Source organism: Eptesicus fuscus, chromosome 10, assembly GCF_027574615.1.
Source record: "Eptesicus fuscus isolate TK198812 chromosome 10, DD_ASM_mEF_20220401, whole genome shotgun sequence".
Classification (NCBI taxonomy): Eukaryota; Metazoa; Chordata; class Mammalia; order Chiroptera; family Vespertilionidae; genus Eptesicus; species Eptesicus fuscus.
Genome location: NC_072482.1, coordinates 77,006,561 through 77,024,803, shown reverse-complemented (window position 1 = coordinate 77,024,803; position 18,243 = coordinate 77,006,561). Strand labels below are relative to the sequence as shown.

Sequence of the window (18,243 nt, the reverse complement as noted above, 5' to 3'; positions counted from 1 at the left end):
CCTCTACTATATTCTGAGTAATTCCTCTTTTCCAGAATCATCACTTGTATTTTTTTTTCAAATCTACCTAATGATTTTTGAAAAATCTCTTGTCCACCTTCATAATCTTGATATCTTCTTGTTTTTCTTGAAAATGTGGCTGATTTTATTGCATGGTATGTGTGTGCTTTTCCAAAACCTGGAATATTTTTAGTGTGATATTTTGGTGGCTCTCATCAATAAGCTTATATGGCTTAAATCTCCTTGTGAGAATATTCTTTCCTAGTTCATCTACTGAGATATCATCTTTTGGAGGCTTTTGGTTTAATCATGTTTCTTTGCTCTTATATCTCCCCTTAAACAGATTCTAAGCTTTTTCTATGTTTCTTTCCATGTAGTTGTGGCCCACAGGTCTGACATATGCCCTCAGGGAAAACAATGACTTTGAAACTTGCCTACTTCTCTGTATTCACACCTTTTGCCATCTGTCCATGAAGATTGTTTTTTTTTTACTTTCTTATCCACTCAGACAAGTAATAAAAAATATATTATCTTATAAAAATGTATTCAATATTTGTAGGTATTATTTTATAGAAGAGATTTGCTGGACAATATCCCAACATATTTTTGAAAATAAAGTGCTAAATCATCTTTAAATTATCTTCTTACCTCAAGACAAATGGAAGCTCTTCATAGATGTATGCTATGTTATGCATGTAGAAATCCCTAAAACCTCACACAGTATTTGACACATATAAGGCAGTGAAGGAATAAAGAATAAATGAATGGAGCTGATCATATAATCTTATAGTATAAAGCCTTTGAAAACTATAGACCATTCAAGAAATATGGCATTAATAGTTCCCCAAGGGATTTGGAAGGCATGCTAAGTTTCTGAATTTACTATAAAGGTATCTAAAAGAGATTGCATAAACCAGTGAAAATATTAATTATCTGAGAAAATAAAAAATATTGCTAAAATCTATAATTTTTAGATAACTAGATATCTTTAATATTCCATGGCAACTGGCAGAAAGACTATAATTATGCTTTAATTGCCTAGCTTTCAGTTAATTGTTTGCATCCAAGAGAAAAACAACTCAACAAGTGTCTTTATTCCTTTATTTGGGATATTTTCTGTCCTATACACAAATGAGCCTATATAATAGAGGGGGAAAAAGACAATTCATGCTAGAAACTCCTGTATTTTAGGGAAAGATTTTGGGACTGGGTCTTAGAAGAAGAGTTGAGGCACAGTAATTTATTTTCAACTTTAATTGGCTATGTATGGCCTGATCATTAAAAACTTACATCCACTATTTTATTTCTTATATTTTAAGGTCTTTTTATTTTATTTAGAATATTCACAATATTTGCAAAGCCAAACATTTAAACATAGAAAGAGACATGAAATTTTTATATACTTTTACTGGGATGTTAATAAGCTTTTTTAAAAAACTACATTAATGAAAATTCCTGGGAAAAGGGCAGACCTGTGTGTGTGTGTGTGTGTGTGTGTGTGTGTGTGTGTGTATGTTTGTGTGTGTGTGTGTGCACAGCCACGTGTGTGTGTGTGTGTGTTGTGTCTACCTGTTATTTACACTTGTTTGTGGTTCACATATTTTGTGGTTGAATAATCCAAAATTTGTTCCCTCCCTTCAGATGAAGACTTGCATTCCAACTTCATTGCAGTGTGCAGTTTTCTGAGTGGTTTGCTTTTTCTTGCATCTGAAAATAATTTGGGAGAAACAGAAACATAAAATTTGATTTGGCCTGGAAAATCTTTTCTCCATTTCTTTTTAAAATGTGACCAGTCCAGCCATTTCTATATAAGGATAAAGAGTCAAAGACAGGCTAATCCAGGAAAAAAATGTGAACCTGAAAACTTCCTCAAATTTGATATCTGGACAAACCAACCCTAAAATATCCAAGACTTATTCCCTGGCTCTGATAATTGAAACATCATAGGAATAGCTCTTTCCCATTATTGGCAATTCTTTTGCTTGTTCACACTTTGCCATTGAGGTTTTCTTCTCAAGATTCTTCTTGAGAAAGATTGAGTTTAACTAGAATGAGCACTGCACTCCTAAAGCCACAGAGATGCAAGTCAAAATGATTTTGTTTTCAGGCATCAGTGCAAAATATTTAAGTCTGAAGGACTTCACTCCAAAATTAGACCAAAAATAGAAACCATTTTTTCAACTATGGAACATCCAAATCAATGAAACACCACCCAGGCATATTTACAAAAGTTTGAAACTATGGTATGTGTTTATTGTAAAATTAAATGGAAAATAGTATTTAAAATTATATGATGCCATATTAGTATAACTATTATTTATTTTAAAGCTAGAGTAGAAAAATAAATCAGGTAAAACACACCATCAAACTGTTGATAGTCATTATATATTTTGTTTAGAGACTATGGGATAAAAACAAGATTTTGCCACTTTTCTAAACTTAATGAGTATGGGCATTTTTTGTGATTTTATTTATCTATCGTTGATTTATATATTTAGATTTAAAGGGATAGTATATTAAGGTAGAACGAGTTTCCAGGGACCTAAGTTCTAAATATGTTCTTTGCCACTTAGTAATGAGAACTTTGTACCAGAATCTTTATGGTCCAAAAAATACCATTATCTGGAGACTATATCTCATTTCATGTGTTATCCTGGTGATTCATAGAACATGTATTTTTATCCCTTTCCCTTATATAGGAAACCGGGTAGCTATTTAGGAATATATTTGTATTTACAGATGTCACAAGTCACAACTTTCTCTTTGAAGTGAGACTGCAGATGGAGGCATATGCCTTGATGACTCAGAAATGGCTGGATCTGTCAGGAGTCAGGTTGACATGGAAGATAAGCACCAATTTGTGGTACCGGCAGAACAATGAAAGCAAAGGTGAGTTAGGAACCATTGCTTTTCTGGGTTCCTATGTGTTAAGTTCTCTCATGCAAAGGCACAATATCTGCTGAATATTGCTTTAAATCCTCAGGCTGTGGTGGGCATTAATTCATCATAGCAAATACCTTATGTGAAATTAGTTACCAGATAACTGAGTTTATTTTCTCTCAGCCCAACTCGGTATACCATTACATTCAGTCAACTTAGTTCTAAAACAAAACCATGAACATTTCTAGAATTTTTAACTCTAATGTACACAGTGGTTCTGATTTTCAACTACTGTAATCCAGTTTTCAATATGAACTGTAGGATGTGCCTTTAATCCTTTAAAAGTTGCATATTTTTCTGTTCCTTACTCTCCTTCAACAGAAATATTTTTCCCTCTAATCAAAGGCTTAAGCCTTCTGGTACCTTCAAGTAATACCTTCTGTGGATATGATTTCTTAGAAGTTTTTTTGAAAAATGTTATAAAATAGTCTACAGGAGACCACAAACTTTCCCCTGTAACATAGTGCAAATTATACACAAGTCTCATGAACAACCTATCTGTTTAAATTATCCAGTGAAGAGTTCTGACAGTGGTTTGTCTGTGGAATTCCAGCCTGTGCCATTTCAGGCAGACCAGTTGCCTTCACTGTTTTAAGAGGACATTTGTCTTGACCACTGTGGTTGAATTTTTTTCAAGGAGAAAGTAATTTTTAAGCAATAAACATCCTTATGGATACTGGAACCTATATGGAATTGTGATCATAGTTGCCATATGGAAACCTGGACATCTTCAGGTGAATACCCATGGATAGTCTGAAAGGCCATGGGCATCACTTATAGGTTCATAAGAGTTTTTTCCCCAAGATGATTATAGAGTTTATATTTTAATATGAGGCTAATGAGTAAAATTTTAGGTGGAAAAATATTGTTGCTGTATTGTATCTTACTAAAATTTTTAACATCTGTATTACATGTAACTGATTGACCTAGCTTGGGTAATGAACTCACCACTTGATCTATTAGGAAGCATCCATCTTCAAACTGGGGTGCTATTCCAGTTAAATTGGAATGAAGGCTGAGAATACAAAAAATTGTTCAGTCTTTTTTTTAAAATATATTTTATTGATTTTTTACAGAGAGGAAGAGAGAGGGATAGAGAGTTAAAAACATTGATGAGAGAGAAACATCAATCAGCTGCCTCTTGCACACCCCCTACTGGGGATGTGCCCGCAACCAAGGTACATGCCCTTGACCGGAATCGAACCTGGGACCCTTGAGTCCACAGGCCGACGCTCTATCCACTGAGCCAAACCGGTTTCGGCTGTTCAGTCTTTTTATTTTGTTGTTTCTTAAGTCAGAGTCAATTAGATATATGCATGAAAAATAATAGTCTTTCCCTTCAATTGCTGATTTTGGCTTTCACAGCCTCCATAATCACATGTGTCAATTCCTTAAAATAAAAATAAATCTCTTTACACACACACACACACACACACACACACACACACACACACGTGTGCGCGCGCGCACACACATGCACATGCACATCCTATTGGTTCTGTTTCTCCGGAGAACCCTGACTAATACAAATATTAGTGCATTTAGTTAACATTAAAATAATTTTCCTATTGCAAATAAATTAGGCAGCAATCCTCATGCCCCACAGTCCCCTATCTCAGAATATGTCTGACTTACTCAATTGGCTGTCACTAATTGTTTAGTGAATCCATTCTTGAATCTTCTCCTTTCTTGCAGACCTGACTAAAGTGCAACAAAGTATTCAAGACCACAAGGGTTCCAAGTGGGCCAATGTACCTGAGTTTCCCTCTGACAAATTACGTTATATTTGACTTCTAAGCTCCTTCTATGAAGCCAGCATCACCCTAATACCAAAACCAGAAAAAGACAACACAATGAAAGAGAATTACAGGCCAATATCCCTCATGAACATAGATGCCAAAATCCTAAACAAAATTCTAGCAAATAGGATCCAGCAGTACATCAGAAAGATCATACACCATGACCAAGTAGGATTTATCCCAGGGATGCAAGGATGGTACAGTATTCGCAAATCAATAAATGTGATACATCACATAAACAAATTGAGAGATAAAAATCACATAATCATATCAATTGATGCAGAAAAAGCATTTGAAAAAATCCAACACCCTTTCTTGATAAAAACTCTCAGCAAGGTGGAAATAGAAGACCTCAACATAATAAAAGCCATATATGACAAACCCACAGCCAACATCATACCCAATGGGCAAAAACTAAAACCATTTCCCTTAACCTAAGGTGACCAGATTTTAACATTGGTAAAGCGGGACACCATTGACCGGCGGGGGGGGGGGGGGGGTGGGGGTTCTTGATTAAAAATTTTGTCTATATGGAGCAACAAAAATTTTCATAGAATGCAAAAATAGTATTGTAATATACTTTTTAAATTTTCAACATAAGTACAATTTACAAATATATAAATAAAAAATTATGTATAGTATTATTTTATTCTTTGGCATATTTCTCATTTGAGTGAATTTTTTTTAGTAGATTGCTGTCGTTGTTTAAAAGGTCATGAATTTGCCATAACGTAAGTCATAAGTGTCACTTTCAAGGCCGGCGCTAGACTTTTTGCCGCCACTATAAAATATAAATAATACGAGTACTGTCTGCTAAATTCAAGAAAATTTATGTATTTATGAAATAAATAAATTACTTACCTAAATTATCTGAATAGCTGATTTGTGATGACATCACTTGTTTAACTAGCTTACTAGCACGCAGTACGATGTGTATCGTCTGAGAGACAGTTACAAAATGTTTTCGTTGTTGCCAATCCCCAAAAATGCCATTGTTCATTACGTCCAAACAATGGTGGTTGAATTCTAACAACTGATCAACAATGCGAACTTTGATAAGCAGTTCTCGATAATCAGTTCTCAACAATTATTTGTTATTATTAAAGTTTAACATTATAAAATTAACAAAAATAATATAAAACTAATATCTTGGCTAAATAGCCACATGCCTGCCGAAAACTGTATATTCCCTTCCCGTTCTCCCACCGTTCCCTAGCTTGTCGTGCATTCTTTCCAAAAATAGGGCCTAAACAGGCAGTCGGACATCCCTCTCACAATCCAGGACTGCTGTCTCCCAACTGCTTGCCTGTCTGCCTTCCTGATTGCCCCTAACCGCTTCTGCCTGCCAGCCTGATCACCCCCTAACCACTCCCCTGCCAGCCTGTTTGCCATATAACTGCCCTCCCCTGCAGGCCTGGTCACACCTAACTGCCCTCCCCTGCAGGCCTGGTCACCCCTAACTGCCCTACCCTGCAGGCCTGGGTCCCCCCCAACTGCCCTTCCCTCCTCTGCCGGCCTGGTCACCCCTAACTGCCCTGCCCTGAAGGCTTGATCACTCCCAACTGCCCTCCCTTGCAGGCCTGGTCCCTCCCAACTGCCCTCCCCTGCTGGCCATCTTGTGGTGGCCATCTTGTGTCCACATGGGGGAAGCCATCTTTGACCACATGGGGACAGCCATCTTGTGTGTTGGAGTGACAGTCAATTTGCATATTACTCTTTTATTAGATAGGATAGAGGCCTGGTGCATGGGTGGGGGCCAGCTGGTTTGCCCTGAAGGGTGTCCCGGATCAGGGTGGGGGTTCCCTTGGGGCGTGGGGTGGCATGGGCGAGGGGCCTGTGGTGGTTTGAAGGCTGGCCACGCCCTCCCCAGTGACCCAAGTGGAGGCCCTGGTATCTGGGATTTATTTATCTTCTATAATTGAAACTTTGTAGCCTTGAGTGGAGTCCATGGCCAGCCAGGGTATGCAGGAAGCTTGGCATCCTCCATTGCCAGGGAAACCCAAGCCTTCTGCTCGCTCCGTGGCTGCAGACATCTTGGTTGGGTTAATTTGCATACTCACTCCTGATTGGCTGATGGGCGTGACTTGTGGGTGTAACAGAGTAATGGTTAATTTGCATATTATTATTTTATTAGAAAGATAATGAACAACATAAACTGATGAACAAAAACAGATCCAGAGACAGAGAAACATCAATCAGAACGTCAAACCTCAGGGAAGGTAGGGGACGGTGTGGGTAAGGGGGAGAGATCAACCAAAGGACTTATATGTATGCATATAAGCCTAATCAATGGACACAGACAACAGGGGCGTAAGGGCATGAATGGGGTTTTTTGGGGGGTAATGTGGGAATAAGGACACATATGTAATACCTTAATCAATAAAGAACTTTTTAAAAATTAGGTTATATGTGGCTTGTGGGCTCAGGTAGTTCACTTTTAAGGTGTCTCTAACAGAAATCATGTATTCTATAATTCTAAATATAGCATTTACTATAAATTCAGTGTATAGATGATTGTACAAGTTGGTACAAGAAACTCGGTGGTGAATACTTGAAACAATATTGCCATTGTGGGCACAGAGGATTTTTATTGGCTTTGGAAACATTGGTCTTCTCACAGTGATGATGATTTAATTGGTCAGGATGGTCATTAAAAAAGGGGCATTTGCGGTTTTCATAGGTAAGACCATGTAATGGACCCGTGGTCATAAAGCAAAGGTATTGTAGCTGCCAACATCTATCATCATTCAAAATACAAAATTATGCTTCCTCTCATAAAATTCTAGAATTGGAAGAGAAGGTATAGTTTATTTCATTTGACCTCTTACTTTAGAGATGAAGAAATAAGAGTCAACGAGGTCAAATTATACACTTTATCAGACTCACCAAGTCTTAAAATGAACATGGTGCATCCAGGATCAGGCATAAGCAGCATCAGAAGGCCCACGTAAGCAGCACAATTGGGAGGCCCGGCCTTCCATTTCATCCACCACCGTTGTACCAAGCAAGACCTCTTATCAAGCCGAAACCGGTTTGGCCCAGTGGATAGAGCGTCGGCCTGCGGACTGAAAGGTCCCAGGTTCGATTCCGGTCAAGGGCATGTACCTTGGTTGCGGGCACATCCCCAGTGGGGCGTGTGCAGGAGGCAGCTGATCGATGTTTCTCTCTCATCGATGTTTCTAACTCTCTATCCCTCTCCCTTCCTCTCTGTAAAAATCAATAAAATATATTTTTTTAAAAAAGACCTCTTATCAGCATTTATCTGTGCTGTATAAGGCAGGCCTCATAACAGCTATCAGAGGAGGAAAAGAGCGAAGCTGATTTATAAACCTTCAGCTCAGTACGTGTGTGCAAGCTGAAAACAGACTGGACTTCCCTACTGCTGCTCTTCATGGTGACCTTGAAACACGGTGGTAGGGGAAATCTTCCCAATAAGCAGAGTCCAGGTGGCACAATTGACCATTATCTTTATTTATTTATTTATTTATTTAAAGAAATTTATTTTATTTCAATAAGCAACTCAGTGGTAATTCTACAATATTTTCAACAAATATGCCATTAAAGGCTTGCATCCCATTCTCTGAACAACTTCTTTCATTCCTCTTTTTAAATTAAGTCATAGAACAGCAAAACCTAATCACCCACTTTAAAATTCTCTCAGGCCTTTTAACTACAAAGTCGGAACAATTTTGCTGGCTATGTACTTCAATGGGCTGCTAGCACAAGGTGGGGGAGGAGAGCCTGCTCTTTTCAATAAACATATGAGAGAATCGGGGAGTGTTTTCATACTGTTTCTGCCACGAATGAACTGTGAAACCTCTCCAAATAATGTGTCTACGTCCTTATTTTGTAAGTGGAAATTAAAATACTTGTCAAATTTACATCACAGAGTTGAAATGGTGGTAAAGTGAGATAGTATGCATGACAATATAGTCCTTTCTGATTCTGTAAGGCTCTCTGGCATGTAAGGGCATGAATGGGGTTTTTTGGGGGGTAATGTGGGAATAAGGACACATATGTAATACCTTAATCAATAAAGAACTTTTTAAAAATTAGGTTATATGTGGCTTGTGGGCTCAGGTAGTTCACTTTTAAGGTGTCTCTAACAGAAATCATGTATTCTATAATTCTAAATATAGCATTTACTATAAATTCAGTGTATAGATGATTGTACAAGTTGGTACAAGAAACTCGGTTGGTCTTCTTGTGGCATATTTAGCAGATATGACCATTATCTTTTGATGGAAAGAGAATGACCCAAGATTTAAATATATGCAAATTCCTGGGTAACAAATAGCTAGGAAGGTGAAAGATGGGAGAATCAGGGAAAGAAGGTCTTGCTAAGTGGATGGACTTATGGGAGTCGGCACAAAGTGTGAAGATCTCTGTATGGCATATTAACGGCCACCAGACAGCTTCTACTCTGGAACAGGCATTAAACAACCAAGTAATCATGGACAACATATCAGTCAGTGCGTCAGCTATCTCTCTGTCATCAGAGACCTGAGGGCTTGAACACTGGGAACAACGAACAGAGTAGCCATGGTTTCAGGGATGGAGGTGATGCATGGGCCCAACCACATGAGCTCCTGGTGACTAAGGCTGCTATAATTTGTGCCACTGCTGAATGACCAGCAGTCAACAAGCGAGACCAATTATAATCCTCAGATATAGCACTATCCCTTCAAAAGGCCAACCAGCCACCTGGTGGCAAGTTGAATACATTGGAACCCTTCCATCCTGGAAAAAGCAGCAATAAATATATTTGGAATGAACAGTTTTTGAACCTATACCTATTCTAGGTATGAATTTGCCTTTCTTATCTGAAGAACCTCAGATAGCACCATTATCCATGGGATTACAGAAAGTTGAATCCACCCACACGGGATCCCATATAACATTGCATCAGACTAAGGGAGTTTTTCTCAACCAGGGGCAATTCCTCCCCACACTACCCACCCACCCTCCAGGGGACATTTGGCAACCCCTGTAGATAAATTTGGTTGTTACAACTGGGAGGATGCTACTGACATCTAGTGGCTAGAAGCCAGGGCTGCTGTTAAACATTCTGCAGTGTTCCCATACAAACATAACTTGTCCAAAATGTCAATATGCCACTGTTCAGAAACCCTGGACTAAGAGACTCGCTTTACAGCAAAGGAGATATAGCAGTGGGTCCACGATCATGTGACCCACTAGTCCTGTCAAGTACAATAGCATCCAAAAGCAGCTGGCATTGAAAAGCAAAATAATAGCTTATAGATGACACAGGTAAGGCACAACTCGGAAAGAATACCCTTCAAGGATAAGGAATCATCTTCCAGGAAGCAACATATACTCACATTAATGGCCATAATATGGCACTGTGCCCCATTAATTACGGTACATGGTGCAAGGAATCAAGGGATGGAAGTAAAATGATCCATAGGGGGTTTCTGCTTCTTTTTCTTTTCTTGTTTTCCTTTTTATTGAGTTTACTAGAGGCCCGGTGCATGAAAATTTGTGCACTGGGGAGGGGGGGATTCCATCAGCCCAGCCGTGCCCTCTCGCAGTCCAGGACCCTCAGGGGATGTCCGACTGACGGCTTAGGCCCACTCCCTGGGGGAACGGGCCTAAGCTGGCAGTCAGACATCCCTCTGGCAGCCCAGGAGCTCTGTGGGGGCGGGGGGGGGGTGGAGGAGATGTCCAACTAATGGCCCCCCGTGGGGAGCGGGCTTAAGCCATTAGTCAGACATCCTTAGCACTGCTGCGGAGGCAGGAGAGTCTCCTGCCACTGCTGCTGTGCTGGCCAGTCATGAGCCAGCTTCTGGTTCAGCTGCGCTCCCCCTGTGGAAGTGCACTGACCACCAGAGGGCAGCTCCTGCATTGAGCATCTGCCCCCTGCTGATCAGTGCATGTCATAGCGACCAGTCATTCTTGGTTGTTCCGCCCTTAGGGTCACTTTGCATATTACCCTTTTATTATATAGGATTAGGGTGACACTTTGTTGATCCTGACAGCAATTCCCCAAAAACTTTCTGTATGTAAGTTCCAAATTGGAGTCAACTTTCTGGGAACTTGACTTGCAACTAATACATACAACTAATACAGTCCATGCACTTCAAGATTTAGTCCAAGTATGCTGCTTAAGCCCACCAGAACTTTCCTCCTTCCTTGAAAGCTTGTCCTTCCGAGTATCTGTTCACAGATACACACTATTCATTATTCTCCTCACTTTTGCCTATTCTCTTTCTTGTTTGGGAAAGTTTTCTGCTAAAAGCCAGAATAGCAATTGATGGAACTAAAAAGAAAAGTACATAAAAGATGCTCCTTTTTTTATTTTTTACCTGAAATGAGTATTCTGTGATAAAAAGATTGAAATGAATTACAATTAGTTTTAGCTCACCAAATATTTGGCCTGAAGCATTTGTTTATGAAATGCAAAACCCACCTTGATCTAGTATCAAATATACCAATGCTCCTTTTCTTTCTTCTGTAAAACACACCGACTTTGTTTATAGTGATGTTGATATTAATCATCTTTAAGAAGACTCTAACTTTGATTTGTTTGTCTAGTAGCAGTGCCAGGTTTTTATGTTTTTCATTTCTATTTTTGTACATCAGCCTATAGCAGGAGAGAAACTGGCTGAAGTAAAGGGTTGATTCAAATGCCAACTGAACAACAAATGAATACAGTCAACAATTCTATAGCCTAATTGAAATTATAATCAAATTCCTTATTGGCCAGAACTAAGCTCTCAAAATCCCCATTCAACAAGTAAACTCAGAATATTCCCTTAAATGCACATTCCTATTGAAAACAAATCTAAAGAGAATGAGTATAATTGGTATATTTTCTTCTTTAAATTCTTAGTAAAAATTACCAGTGAAACCATCTGGATTTCAAGCATTTCCTTGAGGGAAGGTATTTTTTTTATTAATACATAATTGACATATAGCATTATATTAGTGTTGGGTGTAAAACGTAATGACTAGATTATATGTATATGTTGCAAAATGATCACCACAATAGTCTAGTTAATATTCATCACCATGCATGGTTGCAATTTTTGTGTGTGTATGATGAGAATTTTTAACTTAGCAACTTTCAAGTACACACTAGAGTATTTTTAACTATAGTCACCATTGCTGTATATCATATCCCCAGAATTTATTTATTTTAAAACTGTAAGCTTTTGACTACCTTTTTATTTATCAACTAGCGTTCCCGTTGCAGGAAAAATCCTGCAATAGGATTTCCTGCTGCACTCTATCCCGCCTCCCCTCCGCCCCCGGCCCTGCCCCGCCTTCTCCTCCAGCCCGCCTGCTTTTCCGTTCGCCCCCGGACCCGCCTCCGCTCCGCCCTTGTCGCCTGCCCCGCCTTCTCCTCCAACCCGCCTGCTTTTCCATTCGCCCCCGGCCCCGCCTCCGCTCTGCCCTTGTCACCCGCCCCGCCTTCTCCGCCAGCCTGCCTGCTTTCCCCTTCGCCCCGCCCTGACTTGGCTCCTCCCTTCTCCTCCCCCCCCCCTCCCAGCTTGCTTGCTTCTTCGAAGCTTTACTCCCTTCTGCAGCTCTTGGCTTCTTTCGACGCTGTCTTGATATGCAAATTAGCCGCCATCTTTGTTGGGGTAATTTTCATACTCGTCCTGATTGGCTGGTGGGCGTGGCTTGGCTGGTGGGCGTGGCTTAGGTGTAGCGAAGGTGTGGTCAATTTGCATATTTATGTATTATTAGATTAGATTCTATTTACTTAATAGTACTATTCTATTTTTTCTTTCATTTTGTCTGTTATTTTTCTCAAAAAATTATCCCTTTCATCTAATTCATTTTCATAAAATTTATAACAATATTTAATCGTTCTTTCTTTCTTATATAATCAAACTAGAGGCCCGGTGCATGAAATTCGTGCACGGAGGGGGGTTGTCCCTCAGCCCAATCTGTACCCTCTCCAATCCTGGACCCCTCAAGGGGATGTCCGACTGCCCGTTTAGGCCTGATCTCAGTATTGGGCCTAAACGGGCAATCGGACATCCCTCTCACAATCCAGGACTGCTGGCTCCCAACTGCTTGCCTGCCTGCCTTCCTGATTGCCCCTAACCGCTTCTGCCTGCCAGCCTGATCACCCCCTAACCACTCTGCTGCCAGCCTGTTTGCCCCCAACTTCCCTCCTCTGCCAGCCTGGTCACTCCTAACTTCCCTCTCCTGCAGGGTTGATCACCTCCAACTACCCTTCCTTGCAGGCCTGGTCCCTCTCAACTGCCCTCCCTTGCAGGCCTGGTCCTTCTCAACTGCCCTCCCTTGCAGGCCGGGTGCCTCCCAACTGCCCTCTCCTGCTGGCCATCTTGTGATGGCTATCTTATGTCCACATGGGGGCAGGATCTTTGACCACATGGGGGCAGCTATATTGTATGTTGCAGTGATGATGAATCTGCATATTACTCTTTTATTAGATAGGATAGAGGCCTGGTACAGGGGTGGGGGCCAGCTGATTTGCCCTGAAGGGTGTCCCTGATCAGGGTGGGGTTCCCTTGGGGCTTGGGGCGGCCTGAGTGAGGGGCCTGTGGTGGTTTGTAGGCCGGCCATGCCCCCTGGCAACCCAAGCGGAGGCCCTGGTGTTTGGAATTTATTTTCCTTCTACAATTGAAACTTTGTAGCCTGGAGCAGAGCCAAGCCTGGGGCTCCCTCCATGGCCGGCAGCCATTTCTGTTGGGGTTATAATTGAAACTTTGTAGCCTTAAGCGGTGGGCCCGGCCAGGGTGTGCAGAAAGCTTTGCTTCCCCTGTTGCTGCCAGCAACCCTGGCCTGCTCTCTCAAGCTCTGTTCTGCCACCATTTCTGTTTGAATTTGTTTACCTTCTATAATTGAAACTTTGTAGCTTGAGTGGAGGTTTAGGCCTGGCAAGGGCAGGCGGAAAGCTTGGCTTCCTCTGTTACCTAGGAAACCTTGCTCTCTGTGGCTGTAGCCATCTTGGTTGGGTTAATTTGCATACTCACTCTGATTGGATGGTGGGCGTGACTTGTGGGCGTGGCTTGTGGGTGTGTCGGAGGTATGGTCAATTTGCATATTTGTCTATTATTAGGTAGAATTTTCAAATGGTATCATTTTTCTTTAGCCAAAAAACCCCCACCAAATTCCTCTAGCATTTATTGTAGGGCATATATGCTGATCAATACTTTTCTAGGTTAATATGTTTTATATTTTTCTTTAATCAGCTTAAATATATTGTTCCATTGTCTTCTCATTTTCATTGTTTCTGATGAGAAGACAGCCTCTTTATTGTTGATGCCTGTATTTACTGTGTGATTTTCTTCTTGCTTTTTTATGTTCTTTTTAAATTTGGCTTTCAGTTAAACAAAGCATAAAAACTTGGTTCAATGTAATGTGTCTAGGGTATCCCCTGCCTCTACTTGGTGTTTGTTAAATATGGATGGATTTTTTATAATGTTTTGAAATTTTCCAACCAATATTTTCTCAAATAATTTTTCTGCTTCCTACTCTCTCTTCTTCTAAGACTTAAATTACACAAAGGTGAATTCATTTTCTATTCTGCCACAGGTTACTGATGTTCTGCTTTTGATTTTCAAAATAATTTTATGGTAAATTTTCTCATAATTATTAATAATTCTGATAGAAAATCTAAAAGAAAATCAAAAGGTAAACAGTATCATCAATTGATATCATACCTTTAGAAATGGAAGTATTTTTTTCTCTTCTCTCCCAAACCTTAGACCTCATTTTCTTTTTTAATGTCTTATTGTGCTTGCCAGGACTAGCAGTTTGTAGTTATTAATAGAAATAATAATAACTATATTTGTCTTTAATCTAATCTTAAAGGAAAATATCTAAAATTTCATCAGAGGGAAGCCATTTGCTAAGGTTATTGAAATATACTATCAGTCAGTAAACCTTAGGGAGCTTCTAGATTTCAAGTATTTCGCTAATTTTAAATAAATTTTAAAATGTATTGCTTTTGTTTTTCTCCAACTCATGGGAAAATACGGGACAATAGTCACTAGTGCTATTCTCCAAACATTTTCAGAGTATCTCTATTTCTGAATGCATGTAAGGTCGCATTTCTATGTTCCCTGGAAGTCATATGGCTTGCTGTGACTTACATTGTATGAGCAAAAGACATGTATGTCACTTCTGGACAGTGTAGTATAGTTCACCAGGTTTCCTTTTCCTGACTCAGTGATTGTGTAAACATGTGCAGAGAAGGAGCTTATAATAGCCTGGATCCCTTGGTGACTATGATGAGCAGAATCTCTTCGCCAATGTTTATTGGATGGGTAACAGATATTGGAGTTTATTCATACAGAATAACCTAATCTATCCTTTATTATTCTGTTTATGCTAAACCATTCTTGCATTTAAGGTACTTGCACTTTATCATAATATATTACTTATTAAGATTTTAAATTCCATAGCTTCCTTTTGTAGGTAATATCATACTTGATGTGTCTAGTAGGCAAACTAGGTAAGCAATGCAGCTTAGAGAATATTTTCTTTTAAAAAAACATTTCTTTCTTAGTGTGAAATTAGTGAAAGGAAAATAATTAAATATATAGTCCCCGTCTTTGGAGAATATAGATAGTTTATTAAAAGAAATGAAGTTCCCAATGACAACTCTACATGTTGAGCTTAGGAATTTAAAAAAGAAGAAGGAATAAAAAAGAAATATTTTCTAGATGGAGTAATTCTGAAAGGCTTTCTGGAAAAAAGTGACATTTAAACTGAGTTTGAAGTATGAACAGAGTAATGATGGGGAAATTTCTAGGCAGGGTCCATTAAAGACATTTACTATGAGGAAAGTATAAGCAAGATATATTAATAAAACAGCAAGTTAAGACAATTTGGCTCACTTATAATAGCAGAGTTAAACTGTAGGAGTATGAATTTGATTCTACATGCATCAAAGATGTTTGAATAGGGAAGAAATTTTGTTATTATTTTAGGAAGAGGACTAATATTGTAATTATATTTAATATGAATTAGAAGAGGTGGGTACTAGAAGTTGGAAGGGGCAAGAATTTTTAATTGTTGAGATGAGACAGTGAGGGCCTGGAAAAGGAATGACGTTGAGTTTTATTGAGCTACATGGTTTATAGATGCATTTACCTATGACTTGGAAACCTAACATCTTTCATTTTTGTTTATTGTGAGCCATATAAATAAAGTCTATAACAAAATACACCTTACTGGATAACTACCCCAATGTAGTATTTTACTTATTGGACACTGACTCAATTATGCTAAAGTTTAACACTAAAACCCAAAGTGAAAACACAGATGCCTATGGAAAGAAAAGTTGGCAGCACAAACTTTTGGGAATTAGGTAGGGTTTTTTGTTTGTTTTTGCCTTCTGCTGCACAATGAGCAATTGTGATTCAGGTGTATTTGTTTATTCTGTAGAAAAATAATCCTCCCACTAAAACAAAAGTACCATTATAAAGAACTAGATGTAATCAACAACATCCTACTTTGCCATGTCTTGCATGACTGTAAGGGGGTCACATTCAAGGATCATGATTAGACTTCTTTGTCTCCTTCTTTTTAAGAGGCATTTTGAGAATTGTAATACTTCTCCTTGTCCTACAGCATCATTTGTCCAGGGTAGAAGGGTTGGGTATTAAGCATAGAAGAGTCAGTGTCCAATAAGTAAAATACTACGGTTGGGGTGGTTATCCAAAAAGGTGTATTTAATTATAGACTTTATTTATATGTCTCACAATATATGAAAATGAAAGATGTTAGGTTTCCAAGTCTTAAGTCATAGACAAATGACTATAGGGTTTTTAAAGTGGTCACTTCGAGAGTCGTTTCACAATATATTAGTTGGCATGTCTTTCTTCCAGTTCTGGTTTGGTTACCTTCTCTCTGTTTTCAGTGTAAACAGGGGTACAAAGGGAATTATCTTCCTGCGGCTCAAAATAACTACTTAGTTGGATAAAATTTATAATGTTGGATTCCACTTTTAGCCAGGAAATACAAACAAAGCATGGAGACTGCTTGTTCCCTGACCCCAAATTCATTCCATGTTGCTATAGCATCACCCCTGAGAAAATGGGCCCGCCTGTTTTCCACCCCATAGACGCACTCAATGGGCTTTTGTCAGCTCTTGAATTATAGCATTAAAATTTAAACACTAGGGATTTAATGGAGGATTATTATGACACCCCAGTGCATTCTTTCTGTTGCCATTGGAAACAAGCCAAGGATGAAATAAAATAATTGTTTTAGAGGTGCTGTTTTCTAAAAGATGAAGGCTCTACCTTATATCTTTGGGGTTTTATAAACTGGCTTGTTTAGGTTACTATTAATATGAGAAAAGTACTGGTAGCATGTACCAATGCAATGACTGAAGGTATTTTCTTTCGTTTAGTTCACCAAGGTACAAAGGCAGAAGATATTTTCACAGGCCCCAGAAGATGAACTTCAAGCTGCTACTCCCAAACACATTCTCCACTGTCTGGAAGACGTGCAAAGGCAGCGTTCTCCATCTGAAATCCTTCAAAGTGCTGTGGGAATAAAAGGCTCCCCGCCAAAAGCCCCAGAGAGAGCTCTATTGAAACCTCATGAATGGAACTGAGAATTCCTTGTTACAATACTGTTTGTTTCTTGGGTCCTATCCTTGTATCTAAGAGGACATCAAAATAAATGACAAAAACAAGACATTGTTGGGTTGGTCTATGAGAAATTTTCTGATAGGTGATTTTGCATCTAGATTTCTTTTCTCTGCTAATCATTTGCCTTTCTAGTTGGGCGTCATTTTCACCTTTTCCCTATTCTGGTGTCAACATCCAGGTTTATATTCACGATTGTATTTTTTGTTTCAGCAACAGAGATTACAATGTATGTTGCTCTCTCAGCTGCCAAAAATATAGTTATATCCCTTCTGCTCCTGTATTTTTGCTGGGTAATGCTTTTCAAATATTTTTTTAAATTTTTTCATCTTTGGAATAAATTAAAGTTCTTGTAGAAATAATACAAAAAGAGTAACAGACAGTAATAAATAAATAGTCCTTTGGATTTTCACCACCCAGAGAAAATACTTCTTAATCTAAACATGATTCTGTATATACAGCAATGAAAATAAGATTTATTTCACTGAAGACTTTCAGTGTTCCCCTGAACTCTTCTGAGGTAACCCTATTACCATTGCCTTCTGGTTTTCTTTCACAGGTAGCCCATGAAAACATCTTTATATATGCCATTTTTACATGAAAATGGTAAATTTTACATATTCAGCCCTTTGATTTCACATAATAATAAATCTTGAATCCAGCATTTGCATGATATTTTTGTGGGACTGGAGAGTTGGGGATTTGAGGGAGGTGACTAAAGGTCTTGCCTTAGAGTGGTCTTTGCTGAGCAAGCACACTGTTACCTGTTAGGTTATATGCAGCTGGTCATTACATGGAAAAGGTAACAAAACATGCTTTTATACAACAACAAAAATTGTTAACATTATATTTACTTGTCATGTTTTGGGATAATTTTCTATGGTTTGTGTGGAACAACTAAT

General features: G+C 39.0%; 1 long non-coding RNA gene across 1 annotated transcript in view; it reads left to right on the top strand.

Annotated features, from left to right (window-relative positions):
- Positions 1–17,575, top strand: part of LOC114230743 (uncharacterized) — a 161,787-nt gene extending 144,212 nt beyond the window's left edge. Inside the window, exons 3-4 of the long non-coding RNA XR_008557181.1 lie at positions 2,740–2,889; positions 17,101–17,575. This is a non-coding gene — a long non-coding RNA (uncharacterized LOC114230743). The remainder of the gene's footprint in view (positions 1–2,739; positions 2,890–17,100) is intronic.
- Positions 17,576–18,243: the final 668 nt, after the last annotated feature.